Source organism: Rattus rattus, chromosome 5 (genome assembly GCF_011064425.1).
Source record: "Rattus rattus isolate New Zealand chromosome 5, Rrattus_CSIRO_v1, whole genome shotgun sequence".
Taxonomy (NCBI): Eukaryota; Metazoa; Chordata; class Mammalia; order Rodentia; family Muridae; genus Rattus; species Rattus rattus.
The window spans coordinates 125,311,468-125,330,414 of record NC_046158.1 but is presented as its reverse complement, the minus strand read 5'-3'; positions in this window follow the sequence as shown (position 1 = coordinate 125,330,414).

The following is an 18,947-nucleotide window of genomic DNA, read 5'->3' as shown; positions in this document are numbered from 1 at the left end:
AGGGGTCACAACATTGTTCCATACAGTTAACTAAGAAGTGTGGAATTGCTCAGAGTAAAACAGGTTTTTCGTTTTATTTTGTTTTTTTTTTGTTTGTTTTTGTTTTGTTTTGTGGTTGTTTTACCACAAGCTTCTGAGCATCAGCCAGGGTTAAAGGCTGTTGTTTCATGAGCTCCCAACACCTTTTGAGCTTTTTCTTCTTTGAATTAAGCCTCTTACACCCCTCCCAGCCCCCCATCTTTTCATTTTCTGGTTTTGTTTGTTGGGTTTTTTTGTTTAAATGAATTATATTGGAAAAGGTCCTACCAACTGCCTTAGTTTTCATTCTTTTTTTAAAAATTTAACCTTTTCATTTTATGTAAACGAGTATTTTTTCCTCCATGCATTAGACTCCTTAGAAGTGAAGTTACAGATGGATGGGGACCGTCATGTGAGTGCTGGGAATCAAACCCAGGTTCTCTGAAAGAGCAGCCAGTGCCTTTAGTTTTTTTTATTCTTTTATCTATTTTTAATTCACTTTACATCCTAATCACAGCCCCCCCTTCCTAGTCCACTCTTATAAATCCTTCCCCCACATTGGTCCCTCCCATTTTCCTTAGAGGAAGGGAGCCCCACCTTGGGATAGATTTTTGTTAATATAACAAACACCTAAGATAACCAACTTCAGAAAGTCTTGGTTCACGGTTCTGGAGGCTTCAGTGCATGATCAGGTGCCCTGGGGTAAAGCAGCTCCTTCAGGTTTAAGGACCTGGCAGAACAAAACCATAGACCTCACTGTGGAGAATATAAAGAGGAGGAGACCACTGTCCCTAAGCTCCTCAAGGACACAACCCCAGTGACCTAAGGACCTCTCAGTAGGCCCCACGTCCTACAGATTCTATTGCCTCCAAACAATAAGGTTTGCTGGGACAAACCTTAACTCAAGGCTCTTGGGACCCTCAAGATCCACACCACGGCACACTCTCTAGGCCAAAGGTTAAAGAGGAAACATAATATTCAGAGGAAACTAAGTGATTTCTGCCAGAGTTAAGATCCTCGAGTCTGGGTTGTACAATGACAGCTAGTAGTCCTAGGTGGCTTTAGTCACTTGAATTTTGCATGCCCAAACAGAAGTACATGGTAAGCAGAGATTATACATATTTTGAAGTTAAAAACACAAATCAAGCCATGAATTACCTTAATAATATAGGATCCTATTTATCAAGTTGAAATACCTTGAAATTCAATCCTAAACATCTATCAGAATTAACTGTGTCTAACTTTTTAACGTGTGATTTAACAAAAAGTATAAATTTGCATACGTCCTTCATAATGCATTCCTGTTGGACAGGGTCACTGCTGCTCTGTAATTATCTTCAAAGCTTTTCTGGACTTACCCTCAAAACAAATTTAATGCTAATACCCTCAAAATTTAATGCTATTTCCTGAATACACATAGGCCATACACACATACACACGGTGGTCTATTCGGAACACATCTTCTTTATCTATGGTGCACACACAGACGGGTGTGATCTGGCCCCTAAGCCCTTGCCCTCTGCCGCCACCTCCCGTTACCATCTATTCATCCTTTAAGACTCTTTATTAAGTGATGAACAGGAACTACGTCCTTTTCTCTCTCAAACCAACCTCTAGGAACTTGTAGTCTTGTGTTATTGTTCTGTAACTGGAGGACGTGAGACCTGAGCAATGCCAGGCGCTGGTGGACAGAAAGTGCAGATGTCCTTGTAAAGTCTCTCCGTGGTCCCCACCCTTGCCTCCTGTGGGGCCCTGCCACTGTTCTCATCTCTTTTTCCCTAATCACATCCACCCACCCTCACCCTGTGAACCCCGCTGCCTTGCGTTCTCAGAGCTTAGTCTGCATCCCTTCCGCGGTGTGAATTACTCACATGATGATTATTACTTCTCTGAAGTTTGTCTCACCCACTTGGTTCCCCTGACGACCATGATGGAGTCTACCCTTGCTTAAATTTCAGGGAGTTGCACTCTAGGGTTTCTGCCATTGTTTGATTAATGTAAAATATTCTAAAACATGGGACATCCTTGAATGTTCTCTTTATTTTGTTTGGTTTGTTGAGTCTCACAAGATTGCCCTGGCTGACGTGAACTTCCCATGTAGCTCAATGTAACACCAAACTTGTGATGTGTGTGTGTGTGTGTGTGTGTGTGTGTGTGTGTGTACCACCATGCTTGGATCTCTACTACCTTCACATTTTAATTTTTTAAATAATTGTTTGTTGGTTGGTCGTGTGTATATACACAAGTAGAGGCATGTGTGTAGGGCCATGAGACTGTGGAACCAGGAGGAGCTGGTCTAGAGCAGTATGTCCATGTCAATCCATGTCCAATCCTGGAAATTTTGCCTCAAGAATGGCAGGAGTAGCACCACTCCGTCCCCTGCCCCAGGCCTGCATGTCCTGCAACCCCAACCTTTGCTTAGACCAGAGGAGGTTGTGTGTATAGTAGCGACCACGTTAAACTTCCTTTCCCCTTACAAGGTCATATCCACAGCCCCTGGAATCCCTCCTTACCCCCAGCACTCTGGCCCTGGCTCCCCAAACCCCCCTTCCCAATCCCCAAAAGTTTAAATAGCTTTTGTTCCCCCAAATTAAAGAAGTTGTCTCACTGAAGCTTGTTCCCCTGCCACCTAAGGTCTCATCACCCCTGGCCTTTCCAGACTTGCTCTCCCTCTCAGTCCTTATCTCAGCAACCATGCCATGATGGTGAGGGAACAGAGTGGGAACAACACATGTGGTAGTCTGAGGACAGCTCTCCTTCCACCAAGTAGGCCCATGGCTTTGTAGCAAGTGACTACCCATTCGGCCATTTTTCTGGCCCTGTACTTTGGCTGTTAAGCTTGGGATAGGGCTAGCTGCCCACAGATGGGGCAGAAAAATAAAGCCACACCATGCGTGCATGTTATAAAAATAATCCCAGTAGCTTCTCCTCCAAAGGCCTTTCCTCAGGGGGCTTCCTCTTCCCCCTCATACTGTCAACTTGACTCTGTCACCTTCTCGGGCCATATCTCTAGAAGAAAGTGGCTGAGGAAGGAAAGGAGGAAACACACATTTCCTTTTCAATGTGACAGCAGGAAGGAAGATAATGGTTCTGGATATTTCTGAAAAGGAACATTTCTGGCAACTTTAGAAAAACTCTGTATCTCTTTTCTATTGTCTGAAATGGATACAATGAAACAGAATAAAGGAGCCTGCTGACCCATTCCAAAGACTCATTTGCTGTTTACGTCTGTGTTTGAGCTAATATCCTTGTGACTAGCAGGTAAAATCTTTTTGAAATATAGAAGCAAACCCCTAGCTTGCACAGACCCAAGGTTTACAAATACCGTCAGATGACATCTGGGGCCTATAAATAGATTCTCTGTCTTTTCTGTTGCTATGACCCTTACATGCCTACCAGATTTTAAAGACATGGTCTCGCTGTGTAGCCCTGGCTCTCCTGGAGCTCACAGAGGTCTGCCTACCTCTGCCTCCTGAGCTGTAACAGTAAAGGTGTGAGTCACCACATCTAGGGCCACCAGCATATTTTTTTAGATGTATGTATTTTTATTTTATATAATTGAATGCTTCTCCTGGATGTATATCTGTGTGCCATATGTAGGCAGTGGCCAAGGAGACCAGAAAAGGGTGTGAGGCCCTCTGTAGTTTATGTTAAAGATGGCTGTGATTTGCCAGATGAATGCTAAAACTCCAACCCAGAGCCTCCACAAGAGCCCTAACCTCAGCCCTTTCCAAACCTCTACCAATATATTTTTAATAAATCTTGGTTTATAGTTTTTTTGTTCTGTTACTATAAAAATCTTCATAAAACTCTTCCCATGTTGGAACATGACATTTGGGCTAACTTAAATCTGTGTTCCTGGAACACGGCCATTCATGCTGACTCTTGAATAAACTAGCTCTTATTTTCTTTGGGAACTGCATTTTCTATCAACATTTTCAAGGACAATCAGTGTATTTTGTTTTTGTTTTGTTGTTTGGACTGAGTCTCACTCCCTACATAGCTCTGGATGTCCTGGAACTCACTATGTAGACAAGATTGGCCTTGAACTCGCCCGAGTTTCCCATGCACTGCAATTAAGGCATGTGTCAGCACACTTGACCTGTGGGGACTTTTCAGCCATTTCTTTTTGTTTTAAAATTATTTATTTATTATATATGAGTTCACTGTAGCTGTCTTCAGACACAGCAGAAGAGGGCATCAGATCCTATCACAGATGGTTGTGAGCCACCATGTGGTTGCTGGGATTTGAACTCAGGACCTTTGGAAGAGCAGTCGGTGCTCTTAACCACTGAGCCATCTCTCCAGCCCTTTTCAATCATTTCTAATTCCATGTTTATACGTAAAGAAATGGGACAAGAAGTTGCCCAATTTAACCGGTACCTGTTTTCTCTATTCAGACTCAATGCTGGACACTACAAGAACACAAATGGAGTCCTGTTTTAGACGTGGGCCATTTCCCAGGGTTGCAAAAGATGGGTGCTGTTTTGGCTGGGGTGTGGTGGGGAAAGACATTTTCGTGTAGTCAGAACAGGTTGGCTAAGAGAGGGTGTGGCTGGAATGAAAAACAAAAGTACTATCCGCCTCTAGTCAGCCCCAGGAACCAGGGGATTATCATGGAAAGACAAACCAGGTGAGGACTGCACCCCTACAGCAGCCACTGACAACCTGAACGGGTAGGGCATGAGAGGCAGAAGAAATACTCAGGTCGGGCAACAGGGCCCTGAACCCATGGATTCAACCTAGAGAATGGAAGCTGTGCCCAACTGTTCCAGACCCAAGGAGAAGGGGACAGATATGGTTATCAGGAGGAAATGAGGAGGGATGAGGCAGGAGGATGATTATTACATTTGGGGAAAGTTGAGTTGAACTTGAAAAACCCAACATTGGTTGAAAAATTACCAGAAATAAATGGGTAATTCTGTGTCAGAATAAAAAGTTCTCTACCCAAAAACTCATATTCTCAAATAGATAATGAAGGGAGAAAAGGGAAACGTCTAACCCTTCCTAGTTCATAAGGCCTGAGATCCCGATGCCTGTGTGATATACAGGCACTCTGACCTACTGACCTACTAGCCTCATTAAGTCTGAAGGAACTGGTTTCAGTGTGTGCAAACCTTTCACTTTGAATGAACTGACTGTGGTCCCATGGAAGATCTAGATGGAGGCACCCAATAGATGGCTGTGGAATCACAGAGACAGCAGACAGCACTGTGTCCAGAAAACAGATCATCAACAACGAGGACGCTAGAGGTCCAGAGAATCTGGCCACTCTTTGACCTTCTGTGTGCCTCTCCTAATGAGAATATGATAAACCGGCACTACCCAGAAGTGTACAGAAACAAAGGATGTGGGCATATTTAGGGAAATAGGTTTGATGGCTACTGAAACAGCTTGTTTCAAAAAAAAAGAAAAGAGAAAAAAAGAAAAGGTTCCTTTTTCACTGAAGTGGAACTATTCTTGGTCTGTAACCAAGGCTGGCCTGGGACCAAGAGATTGAAATTAGAGGAGGGCAACCTGAGACTCAAGGTGAGGAATCCTTCGCCAGCACTTAAGATAGGAGAGATGGCTTCCTCATCAAAGACAAAAGTACAGACTGGGCCTCAGCCCCAGAGCTTGCTACAGGCAGACAGAAGTGAATGAGGAGGACATGACAATGGTCAAATGTCCTGTCACTCTCGTGACCCCACGGGAGAAAACATTGCAGCAATGGACAGAAAGTGACAAGACATTTTCAGAGAGCAGGCAGGCGAAACCACAGGTAAGATGTCGGAAGATACAGGTGTTAGTATGAGGAAATCAACTAGTTGTAATGATCTAGCTTTATAACAGGTGTTAATCACTGGGGATATTAAACTAATGTTGAGTGGCAAACAGGGACTCTATCAGGAGCAGGAATAGGGCTCATGATATTTTGATCAAGAAGCTGATTTAATTATGTCTGTGTCCTTCGAACAAGAGCAAAGTTGAATTTAAAAGTAACACATTAACTTATTTAGCAGAGGTAAGTTGAAGCCAAGAGAGCATTCAGGCGGGTGCTAAGTGCAAGTGAAATTGTTAGAGCAATTCATCCCACAGATCCCCCTACAGTGTTCTGGGACAAGAGAAAAGGAATCCTAAGGGCAAAGCTCTACCATTGGAGGCTCCATCCTGTTACGATGCCTAACTTGAAGGGTTTCTCTGATCCTCAAAGGCAACTTGTCCAGGGAAGTGTGTGTTTCCCAGGATTAGCACACAGGTTGTGTGTAAAGCTGGTGGCAAAACTTGGCCAGCACTGCCCATGTGGTTGGGGGCATGAGTGTTACGGAATTCGAGTCCATGGATTCAGAGAGAAACTGAGGCCAGACCATGTATGGCAGCATTGGAATCCATGGAGGAGCCTCTGAGAAGACACTGAATAAACCTGAACCCTATGGTGCAATAGTGACCACAGGATGTTAGCGATGCCAGGACCATGCGATGTCCTCTGAGGCAAGCTGCAGACATGGAGAAGAGCTGGCTTACGAGGGCAACTGTGTGCTGTGGGTAGCAGGAGTGGAGTTGACCGAAGCTTTGAAGGCCTATTTATTGCACTCTGTGCTACGGATGCTGGACTCTGAGCTGCAGGATTCGAGGTCTTCCCTGCAGGATTTTGATCTTGCTTTGGTCTGGCCTTTCTTTGCGGTGCCTGGATTCTTCCGTTTTGGAATAATGTTTCCTCTGTGCTGTCATTTGTTAGAAGTATACAGTTTGCTTTCTACTCTACAGGAGTTCATGGGTAAGAGATGTTGGGCTTTTAAAGTGTTGGAATTGTTGAAGACTAGGGACTTTTAAAATTGCACCGAATACATTTTCTATTATAATACAGTCCCAGATCTATGGAGATGGGGTGAAAGATTATGGCTTTAGAATGAAGCATTTGGGTGTCAAGTTGCCAAGGTGTAGGGTTGTGGTAGCTAGTGTCAATTGTCAACTGGACAAAGTCTAGACTCTCCTGAGGGATGGGCATTCCCGGTATGTCTGTGGAGGAATATCTTGATTATGTTGATGGAGTTGAAAAGATCCTTCCACTTTGGGTATTCCCATTTTTAAGCCAGGATCCTGGATTGAAGAATTCACTCCAGTCATATGAGGCAAGTAGCATTCACTCTTTCACTCTGAGTTTCGGTGGCGGCTGTGCTATGACAAACTACTTCAAGCTCTGTGCCTTGAGTCCCCGCCATGATGGGCCAGGCTCTTGAACCATGAGTCATAATAACCCTTTTCTCTATGAAGCTGCTTCTTTGATAAGGCATTTTATCACAGCAATAGGAAAAGAAATGAAGACAAACCCTTGACTCCATAGCATTAGACTGTGTGCTGGGAAGAGTGAACTCTTATTCTAGTTACTCTGTGAAGTCACTCCTCTTTCGTTGCTGGGAACTACATCCTGCTCTTCTTCCTCAGAAACCTTGAGAGCAGAGTGGGTCTAATTCCTGTGACTTTGTGTTAAGATATGGGTGATTATTTTACATGAGATGTCCTGATTTCCTTACAGTTTTCTGTCTTGTTTCACACTTACTAACATAAAGTTTCCCTTTCAGTTGCAACACAAACTTAAAAACCAAAACACCCCATGGAGACCCAGTGTGCGAAGGTTACAAACAGTAGCCTCCAAGGGGGTTACACAGCCTGTTTTCCCAAGGGACCTTTGAGACAATTTCCTGGCAGCTATCTATTCATATCTCTAATCACGACGCTGTCCCGACTCTAGGCTCCAGACAGGTATGCACGCCTTTGAGAAGCCCCAAGGCACAGTGGCCAAGGTTCATATCCGCCAGGTCATCACATCCGTCTGCACCAAGCTGCATAATAAAGACCACATGACTAAGGCCCCGCCTGGAACCAAGTTCCATTTCCCTAGCTGCTGGAAAATCTATGTCTCAAAGAGGCGGGCCTTCACCAAGTTTAATGCAGATGAATCTGAAGATAAGGCAGCTGAGAAGTGGCTTGTTCCATCAAGCTATGGAGTCCAACATGTTCTCAGTTGCAGTCCCCTGGGCGAGGGGCGGGCCCTGCATCCCCAACGGCTTCTACTGTGCTCTCCTATACCCTACCAAATGTTCAGTAATAAATCTCACATCCAGTCTGGAAAAAAAAAATCAGTCATAACCCTCTGCAATGGACTGCAGATCCTGCACCCTTTCATCTTTGTTCTGTCTGTGTACGAAGTAAATGGTTCTAACAATCTGCTTTGGCCAAAAGCAATGGAGAGTTAAACCTTCCCAGCTACGAAACAGAAAGACAAAAGGAAAAGGAAGTCATCTAAAAATATCTCAATTCTTCTTCAGGGGAAAGGTTAGTTTATAAGTCGTGTCAAAGAAGGGCATGATTCTTTTCCCAAAACACATGTTCCGTACTGTCAGCTTCTTCAAAAAGTGTCCAAAACAAAAAACGAACATAAAAGGTTGTTAAGTAAAGCTGGTGTTTTTCTCTGGAACTTGTTGTTATTCCTTAAGGATTTATTCGTCCTGATTAACCATTGTTGTGTAATAAAACCACAAGACTCGGTGGCTTAAAACAATGCTCATTTGCTTATTGCCATGGTTTCTGAGGGGCTGGAATTCTAGAAGAATTTGGCAGAGCACTTCTGGCTGAGAGTATCAGGGGAGGCTGTGTCCAGATGGTAGCTGGAGCTGGGACGTCGGGTTGGCGGTGAGAGGAGATGTGGCCTGGCATCTGGCAAGCAGTAGGTCACTTCTCCGTGTAGCTCGGGACTTTGTCACTGGCCTCTCTGGCTAATTTAGGCTTCCTTATAGCACGGTAGCCTCGCAACAACCTAACCGCTTAGAGGATGTAGCTCACAGATCCAAGAAGAATGAACCAGAAAGCAGAGTGGACATCGCCTGATCTTTTCCTTTTCGATTTATCTTCAGAAGAAATGTGGCAGAATTTCTCTTCCATTCCAGTGGGTTCAAGTGAGACACAAAGCCACACGGGCTTGAGGGGAGTAGATAAGACTTTTCATCTTGTTGGGCCAGTGGCCGGGAGGACACAAAGGCTGAACAGTTTGTTGCTGTTCAACTCTGTTGTAAAAAAATACTTTCTGCCCCACAGCCCAAGGTTAACGACTGCAAAGTCCCACATGCAAGATAACCATTCTCATTTTTTCTTTTTAAATTTATTATTATTATTATTATTATTATTATTATTATTATTATTATTATTATTATTATTATTATTATTATTATTATTGTCATCATTTTATGTGTATGAGTGTTTTGCCTGCACATTTCTCTGTGCACCACTTGCATGTCTGACACTTGGAGAGGACAGAAGAGGACCTTAGATGCCCTAGAACTGGAATTACAGATGGTTGTGAACTGCTCCTTGGGTGCTGGGAGTCAAACCTGGATCCTCTGGAAGAGCACTTAAGTTATCTCTCCAACCTCACTTGAAAAAGGAAAAAAAGATTGATTTTGTGTGTGCTCACCCACTCACACACACATCCAGGAGATGATAAGGCCATTTATGATGAGAAATGCTTTGACTCTTAAGCTCTATTTTCCTCAGGCTGTAGTTCTGCTTGGTATGTTTTTCTGCTTTCTGGGTTTGTACCACATTTCTTTTTCTGACCATTAGTTAGATTGGGTGTAGCAAGGGCAGCGCTTGGGTGGCTGACAGGGTTTCCTGATTCAAGTACGCCCTCTAGTGTTGGAATCGTGTCATTTCTTTATTGGCTGGGTCTGCTCTCAGGGTTGTCTGTCCTCGGTTGTGATTCTCTTTGCTTTCTTCAGGATCCTCAATTTTATCTCTTTTGTTGACTTTTTCCACATACCAAGTCTCCAGAGGCAAGTGTCCCTAACACCTTCCATGTTTCCCAGAGTCCTTTTTCTCAGGATGAGACTCGTCTCCAACGGTTGATGTCTGGCTGGAATGACTCAGTCTTTTGTAAACCTATTCCCCATCATCCTCAGAGGGGTTAATAAAGAGATGACCACCCTGTCTACACCGGGGGAGGGGAGGACTCGAAAGAAGGAGGTCCCAGAGGGAGACTCGGAAGTGGCTGAGAACTAGGCCAGGCCAGTATAGATCAGAATCCGGCCAGCTTAGTGCCCAGAAACTTTTAATAACTATACAAGGTCTCCGTGTCATTATTTTAGAGCAAGGGCGGGCGTAGAAAACCCCCATGCTTTTACAAAGCTGGCCAGCTTCTCAGTACATCTGATGTTCAACTGAGAGTCCTACGTAAGAATAAGGCGGGGCATTATTAAGAAACGCCCTGTATGTTAACCTTGGCCTCTACACACACATGAGCACCTGCGCATATGTGTGAACTCACTAACATGCCGGTCCCCATACACACATGCATGCATACTATACAGACGTACACATAAAAGTTTTTTTAAGCAGTAGTTTTTCAACATACCAATAATGAGCTTACCGAGAACAAACCTAGAGAAAAATGCCATTTACAAAATACGAAAATAAAATGACTGGTTATAAACTCATCCAAGGAGGTAAAATGATGCCAAGATAAAAACTGTAAAAGAGTAAAGAAATAAAATTAGGGACACCCTAGAAAAAGGAAGAACCCCCTTTATGCTCATGAATCAGCAGAGTTAGTGTTGTGAAGAGGGCTGTTCCCAAGAGCGGTGCACATAGCCAACACATTTCAAAAATCCCAATGGCATCCATTGTACCATGAGACAGAACAATCCTAAAGTTGATGTAGATACACAAGAGCCCCCGAGTAGAAATCCTGCACAGAAATCAACTCAAAACGGTTCTAAGACCTTAGCGTAAGATCTAAAATGCTGAAATTGTGGGAAACACAGTATGGCAACGCAAGATACAGGGCTGGGCAGGGGGTTTCTGAGTACTTTAATAGCTTAGAAAGTAATAGCAAGATTTGACCAATGGGATTACTTGAAAATAAAAGGCTTTTGTATGGCAAAGCCAAGAGCAGCTGCATGTTGTGGTGCACACCTTTACTCCCAGCACTCCAGAACTAGAGACAAGAGGGTTTCTGAGTTCAAGAACAGCCTGGACTCTGTAGTGAACTTCAGAATACCCAGGACTGCAGAGAGAGACTTTGTCTCAGAGAGAAACAAAATAAAATAAAAACCAGCCAACCAAACAAAAACCCTTTTGAACAACTAAGGCAACAATCAGTAAAGAGATCGCCTGTCAACTATACATCAGTCAGGAGATTAATATATAGAATATATAAAAAATTCATAGGCAGCATAGTGGTGCATGCCATTAATCCTAGCACGAGGAAGGCAAAAGCAGATGGATCTCTGTGAGTTTGAGGCTAGCCTGGTCTACACAGTGAGTTCTATGCAGCTAGGGTTATGTAGAGAAACTCTGACTCAAAAAACCAAGAAAACTCCAAACATTAAAACTCAAAACCACCATATAAACATAAATGGAAAAATCTGTTGAACCGTTTCCAAAAAATAACTATAAATGGTCAGTATCCTTAGCCATCAGAGAAATGCAATCACATTTATCTTGAGATTCCATTTCCATTTTATCTCAGTCAGAATGTGTATCAGAAAACAACAACAAATGCTGATGGGCCTGTGGGCAAAGAGAAAACTTTATGCATCGCCGGTGGGAATGTAAGCTTGTGCTGCCTCTGTGGAAGTCAGTATGGGAATTCTGAGGCTGGAGAGAGAGGACCAGGAGAGCCTGTGAAAGTGCTTCAAAGTCAGCATATCCTGGAAACCAGGTATCCCACAGGAAGACAGGAACGCCCAGAGGGTCTAAAGGTGACCTGTGATTTGCCCTAATGATAAACGGCACACATTTGGATGGAGACTTAAGATGCTAATGCGACCCTGAACCATGACGCTGTTTCTAGAACCTGGAATCCCTTCAGAGGTGCACTCTGAACCTCTGACGTAGAGTGGGACGAAGAATGGGAATTACAGACTGACGCTTTAAGATGAACATACAAAAGAAGCCAGTTGACAGAGAAAGACTGAAAGCCCTTCCCTCCTGGGCCTCACCTGAGGAACAGAACATGTGTGAGGAAAGCCAGAGCTATACAAACAGCGGACGTGGGTGACTTAGAAATGTCTCACAAAGGGCTATGCGGCCTGTGGCCCAACTCTTTGGGTGTTTTCCCCTTCAGCTCACCAGCTAACCATACTCCCTGGAGTACACTCCCTCTTTTATTGAAGTTGGGTCTTACCATTAAGTGACTGTCCCGGAACTCATTATGTAGACCAGGACAGTCTCGATCTCATGAACACCAGCCTGCCTCTGCCTTCTTCCTGCACTAGGGGATTGAAGGTGTGAGCCATTACAGCTTCCAATAGTTTCCCTTTCTTAATAAAACTCTATTTCTAGCCACGTGTCCCTTTGTTCAGGGACACTGAGCAAGCACTGCCTTCTCTGTATCTTTTTCAGCTTCTGGGGAAAAGCTGAGCCTGTCTTCCCTGACGCTGGCTGGGCTTTCTCATTGGTTCTGTGAAGCTCCCCTCCTGTCCTATGATCAAGTTGCTTGCTGACCTCCATTGCTCAATGTGCCTAACATGCTCTTGTACTTGAAAGGACAGGACTCTTTTCTGGTTCTCCTTCGTCGTCCTCCCCAAAGCTGCCAAGGTTCACAGCTCTCCTGCCTGGTTGTTTTCTTTCAAACTTTAATAAAAAAAAGTCCTCAACTTCTTGCTGAATTCTTTGTAAAATTCCTTTATCAAATAAGTCTAAGAATGCAGAAAGGAACCTTAAATCCCCAGTAACATGAATATCTGTTCCTCTAAAAATGGAAATTATAACTGCCATTTGATACAGCTATCCATCTTGGGTGTGTACCCAAGGGCCACAGAGATGCTTATATATCCATGGCGACTGCAGCACTATTCAAACCAGCCAAGACATAGAACCATTTTAGTTGTTAATCCATGGATGAATGGAAAAGGAAAATGTGGTTCACATACAGGCAGCGGAGTTTTACCTGCTTTGTAAAGAACAATGAGATTACGTCATTTGTAGAAAAGCAGACAGAACTGGAGATCATGTTAAATGAAATAAGCCAGGCCCTCAGAAAGTCAAGTAAGTTTTCTCTAGCCAGTGGAATTTGATACACACACACAAATACACAATTATGTACACATGCACAGGCACACATGCACACATATAGGCATGACTTGGGAAATAGCCCAGCTAGCACAGTGGTTGTTGTGTAACAGGAGGAGCCAGGTTTTATCACCAGCACCTCAGGGAAGAGCTAGGCATGCAGGCGCGTGCCTGCGTTCCCACTGCTGAGGAAGCAGAAACGTGAAGATTCCTAGGGCGTGTTGGTCAGCCAACCTCGCCAAATTGGTGATCTCCAAATTCCAGTGAGAGAACTTGTCTCGAAAAACGAAATGGAGGCTTACAGACCAGAAGCCACTGCTTTAATTCTCTTTCGCATCTTGCAAGATGGCGGGTGAAAAAGCCAAGAAGCTTGATAAGAAGGAAAAGAAACCTGCAGCCAAGAAGGCTGGCCGTGCTGCTGCTGCTGCTGCTGCTGCTGCCCTGGCCGCTGGAGCAGCCAAAACAGGTGACCAGAGTTCAATCCCAAGTACTCACAGTGGGTGGCTCACAACTGCCTATAACTCCAGCTCCAGGATCCAATGCCCTCAGAACTCTTCTGACCCCCTCCAGGCATACACACTCCTGTGCTCCTCATCACATATACATAGAAACAAAAAGAAAATAAATCTTAAAATAAATATACATAACAGAAGCAGAAGTACACGAGAGGAGGCATCTACACAGGAGACAAGATAGGGGGTGTGAAAGATAAATGTCACATATCTTCTCTATGTAAAATCTAGATTTAGCACGGGGCCAATAATTGTGGCAAGTGTACACAAAGTTCAATGACACAAATATGAAAATGTTATAACAAAGACCACTATTTTGCATGCTAATGAAAAAGTTAGTAATAATAAAGTTGCAAAAAAAATCCATGGATGTAGGTTCAATGTTATTTTTAGAAAACACTATTGTTAGTTGCTGCCCACTCTTCTATAGGTGTGCTTCAAAATAAGAAAATAAATTACCCCTTTATTTCTACAGGAAATAATAAAATTATAAATCAATATCATATTTTGATAAACCTTAGTACACAGTTTAAATGCTTTCTCTGCATAAAGGTGGCGGTCCAATAGATCGCAAATGCATCCCCAAAAAGAACTCACAGGCTCCCCATGCTAGGAAGTGTCACAGGAAGGCCACACTGGGCTTCCCAGCCAGCCTTTGCTGCCATCAGCCCTACTAGCACATCCATTTCCCATGCTTGCAATCTGGAAGGAGTTCACCCAAGCTCTTGGAGCTTTTGTTCACAGGAAAGTTTCCATCTGGAAAGTAGGGGACAAGTACATCACAGAACAGTGTGGGAACTTCCCTAGTGAATTGAGCAGGCTAAGCTCCTTCCACGGTCTAAGACACACCAAACTTAAGGGTGCTCCGTGAGAGAAGCTGGTCATGTCGATTGACGTTTTTAGATTAAATTTCCCTTTCTGTAAAATTGGGTGATGTGATTCTTTGACTTGGAGAATCTTTGTCCTCTCAGATTAGTCCACGTGATTGCTCACACAGCTTTAACTCAGAATCTCATTTGCACCAAACTGTCTTAACGCCCTGACAGGAAATCAGGCAAATGGACAGAGTATATTAATGCCCAAGGCCTTACACTCTGCATTTCTAAAGCTGTATCTATTTTTATTAGTATTTTTAAAGACCAGGTCTCATGATGTAGCCTTGCCTACCTGGAATTGCTATGTAGACCAGGCTGGCCTCAGACTCAGAAATCTGCCTACCTTTACCCTCTACTCCCCCAACCCCACACACACATGTTGGACTGAAGGTGTGCACCACCAAGCCTGTTAAAGTTTGTGTTCTTCATGTGAAGACTCTGCTCTCCCGCCCAAGTGTCACACAGTAACTGTGACCAGGACTTGGTTGAGACCCATTGAGAAAAATCTACTTCTGGCCTGGGTGGAGACCTAGCATTTCAAGCTGCTCAAAACATAGAAATTAATCCAGCCAGGCAGGCTAATAATCACCTGGCCAAAAGACCACCCTCAGGAAGGCTGGTCCCCCTTACGCCATTCTAAAGAGATAGGACGAACAACCAGCCCTTTAACAAGACGATATGCGCTTCCTTTGAGGATTCCCGACCCCTTGAGCAGTAGCACACACAGCCACGGTCTTGCAGCACCATGAGTTTGCTGCTTTCCTGAATTGCTCAGAAAAGCATCTTCCTTCCTTCTGTCCCTTTTTATCTCTTCTCCAAGCATGCTTTCACAACTCTGCGGCCTTCACTCTTTCTCTAGAGCGCCCCTCCTTTCCAGGTGGCTGCTGGCCCACCATGTGGCCGACCCCAGGCCTCATTCAAACAACACGGCCTTTTCTCTTCCTCTTCCTTAGCTTCTTTCGAGGCATCTGCTGAGACAACAACCTAACATGGATTTTCTTTCAAACTTTAATGGAATTACCCTCAAATTTCCTTTTGAGTCTATTCATACGTTCTTTTACTAACAAGACTAAGACCCTGAAAGGGAGACATTTATTTCCCCGGTTTCCTCCAATTTCCCATCCAGTAATACAAACAAATAAGAGATATTCAGGTAGCCCCCAAACCAAGGCATGCCCTGTGCCCCTTTGCAAATGAGGCTTCTGAAACGGTATTGCCTTTCTAGGATTTTCTATAGGTGTGGAAAGACATCATACCCCAGTAAGACCGCAGGTAACTAACTAGTCAGATGTTCTGAGATTCTCAAAGTTCAGGTAAGTTGCCTTAGCTCCTAGGAGTGTAAATTTCGATTAAAAATAATGAATCCAAAAATAAAGTTGGGAATGTCAAAAAGAAAGAACTTGAGCATTCTGTCTGGTTATTCATAGCAACCTTTGAATGAATGAATGAATGAATGATGAATGAATGAATGAATGAATGACTATACCAGAAAATTAAAAGTTTCATGTGAATATGAAGCCTTCTATTTATTCTGTTTTCTTAACCAGAAACTAATATAAAGCTTGAGAAAAAGTAACGGTGCCTATTCTGCTCTGCAGAAAGAGGTCTAGTTAACTTGAAGGTGTAGCTTTAAATACTATTTCATAGAACCTGAAATGATGAGGTCATACTTAATCAATAAACTTTAAAGGCCTGTTAAATCCCTTGATGAGGTTTAACAGTAATTGGAGTATGGAGTTTCAAAATCTCTGGTGCTGGGACAGATAGAAAATGTGTGCAAAATCCAGAGACCTCGGTGTTCTTCTAAAAGAGAGACTTAAGGCCAGCCTCTGCCACCACCCCGTCATTGCCTCTGTGACTCAGACTCCAGGCTTTCATTCCAGAGGCCACCAGAGGAAGTGGCAGGAAGCAGAGGCCGGGTGGGATGAGGAATGAAAGGGAGTTCTGGGGCAGGAATGGGATCTGCAGGACTCCCCCTCCCTGTGCTCTCCCACTGAGCTCAGGCCCTTTAAACAACAATCCATCCTCCACTGAGAATGGAGACAAAGGCCAGGCAGAAATAAACTTCCCTTCTCTGATAGACAAACTCCCAAAGGACCCCTGCTCCCTTCTCATCATCCTTTTATCTACTCCAAGCATTCCCTCATATGAGAGGGGGTGCATTCCCAGGCTGCCAGCCAATTCCTGAAACCAGTTACAGACAACACCAAATCCTTGAAGAGTCTGAAGTTTTCCTACACATGAAGGAGTTAGGTGTTGATGCTTCCAAAAAGGCCAAATGGGTACATCGATTATTTGAAGCTAAAATAATCATCAAGGAGCTGTGACTTCAGAAATGGCCATCTGGCCTGTCCTTTCCTATGGACAGCAAACCATAAAAAGGATCTTTGGGGAGCCTTGTTCTTTCTTCCTCATGTGAGGCAAGAGGGCAGCCTTGATCACCATAGGCCTGAAGCTGGGATGGATGGAATGAACCTTCGTAAAGAGTCCCCGAGCTAACTCCGATTTCCTACACCCTGTCCCTTGTGTCTCACTAGCCCTAGAACTAGCAGTCTGATCCAGACACATACCCACTCCTCCACTTACTCCTTCACACATCAACTGCCCATTGTTCACTCATTACTTTGGACTTTACTCTCTCCTGAAGGGTCCTGCATGCACGTACAACTAAGAAAGGCCACATGCTTTTCTCTTGTAAAATAGCTCTTGAAGTAATTGGGTTCCCAGACCTAGGACATAAGAACTAGGGACAGCTAAGACAACTCTTACCTCCTCTTTATATAATGAAAGTTAATTTATAGATCAGGCACAGAAAGAGCTTACCAACAATGACTAATTGTAATGCAGAACACTATGATGATATACTAAGAAGGCCACAGTTAGTCTAATGACCAAGAAGGCTTTTAGGGGACTGAATGGTAGATATTGAGTACAGCACAGATACATTAGACAAAAGTAGATATACGTCCTCAGTAGGACAGAGCCGGGTACGTGACATTTCAGAAGTATGTGCAAGTGAAAACACCCTATGAATGTTTTCCGGAAGTTTCCATATAGCATTCTTGGATTGTAGGTGTCTGCAATTGTGCAATGTGCAATCATACACAGGTCCAAAACCCCATTAGCTGTAAAAGACGTGAACAGTAGATGTTCAGGCAAAAGACTGGGGCTGAGAATGTTGCGAAATGACTCTAGACACCAGAAACATTGCAAAACTATTAGTAAGTATTTCTACTTCAGAGAGAAACCATAGAAATGAATTTCCTGGGTATTTCTCTAAAGTTTCATGGGAGCTAGAGCTGGAAGGCCAGGCAGCCCCGGGAGGCTGAAGCTGAGGACCAAGGGATGGAGACAGGCCTCACACGTTGTTCCAGAAACACCACGGCTTAGCACTTAGGTACGTAAGCTCTACCAATGGATAGAACTGGGATGGCCCAGGCCCTGTTATCTCTGGTTAACATGACCAAGTTACCTAGTCCCCTGACCTCTGTTTTCACAGTGTGGAATAGGTGTAGGAGCATCCATCTTTTTTTTTTTTTTTTTCCCCGGAGCTGGGGACCGAACCCAGGGCCTTGTGCTTCCTAGGCAAGCGCTCTACCACTGAGCTAAATCCCCAACCCCGGAGGAGCATCCATCTTAAAAAGGACGTATTTAATAAGGTGATGCCCCACTCAGGACTGACCCCTTTCCCCAACACACACACACAGACACAGACACAGACACACACACACACACACACACACACACACACACACACACCCACCCATTGTGGTTCTTCTGACAAGCAAATTGTGATCTTGCTTCTACACACTACCAATAGTCTTTTGCAAAAAAAAAAAAAAAAAAAAAAAAAAAAAAGACAAAAACCAAACCCCAAAAAAAAAAAAAAAATCAAAATCCAGTTATGTCCTCTGTTACAAATTAGAAGGCAGGCTTTTCTCCACCAGGCTTAGAAACCTTCCTTGTTATAGACAACCAGATGCTTATGCTCCAAATATCAACTTCAAAGCTAGGTTGTATTTGTGGCTACAGACTGAGCACAGACACTTAATGGTTAGGAACACTTGCTGCTCTTACAGAAGATCCAGATTCACCTCCCAGAACCCGCGTGGCAGCTCAGAACCTTCTGTAACTCCAGTTCCAAAGGACCCAGTGCCCTCTTCCCACCTCCAAAGAGTACTAGGAATGTAGGTGGCATTCTTACATCCACATGGGCAAAACACTCATGTGTATAAAGTAAATAAAGTCTAAAGAAAACAATAAACAAATCATGATCTAGAAAGCTAAAAAGAAAGAAAGAGAAGGTAGTCTCAGCTTGCCGGGAAGGTAGGCAGTTAAAGGGATGAACCAGCAGCAAACCTTTGAACTACAATGAATCTGAACTTTGGATGCCACACTGAGAAAAAGAAAATTCTGCATCCACTGCCATGTTCCTAGCCCCAGGACAGTCAAAATGCCCTAACTTAGGCAGCACCGCCCTCCTCTGGCTTTCTAC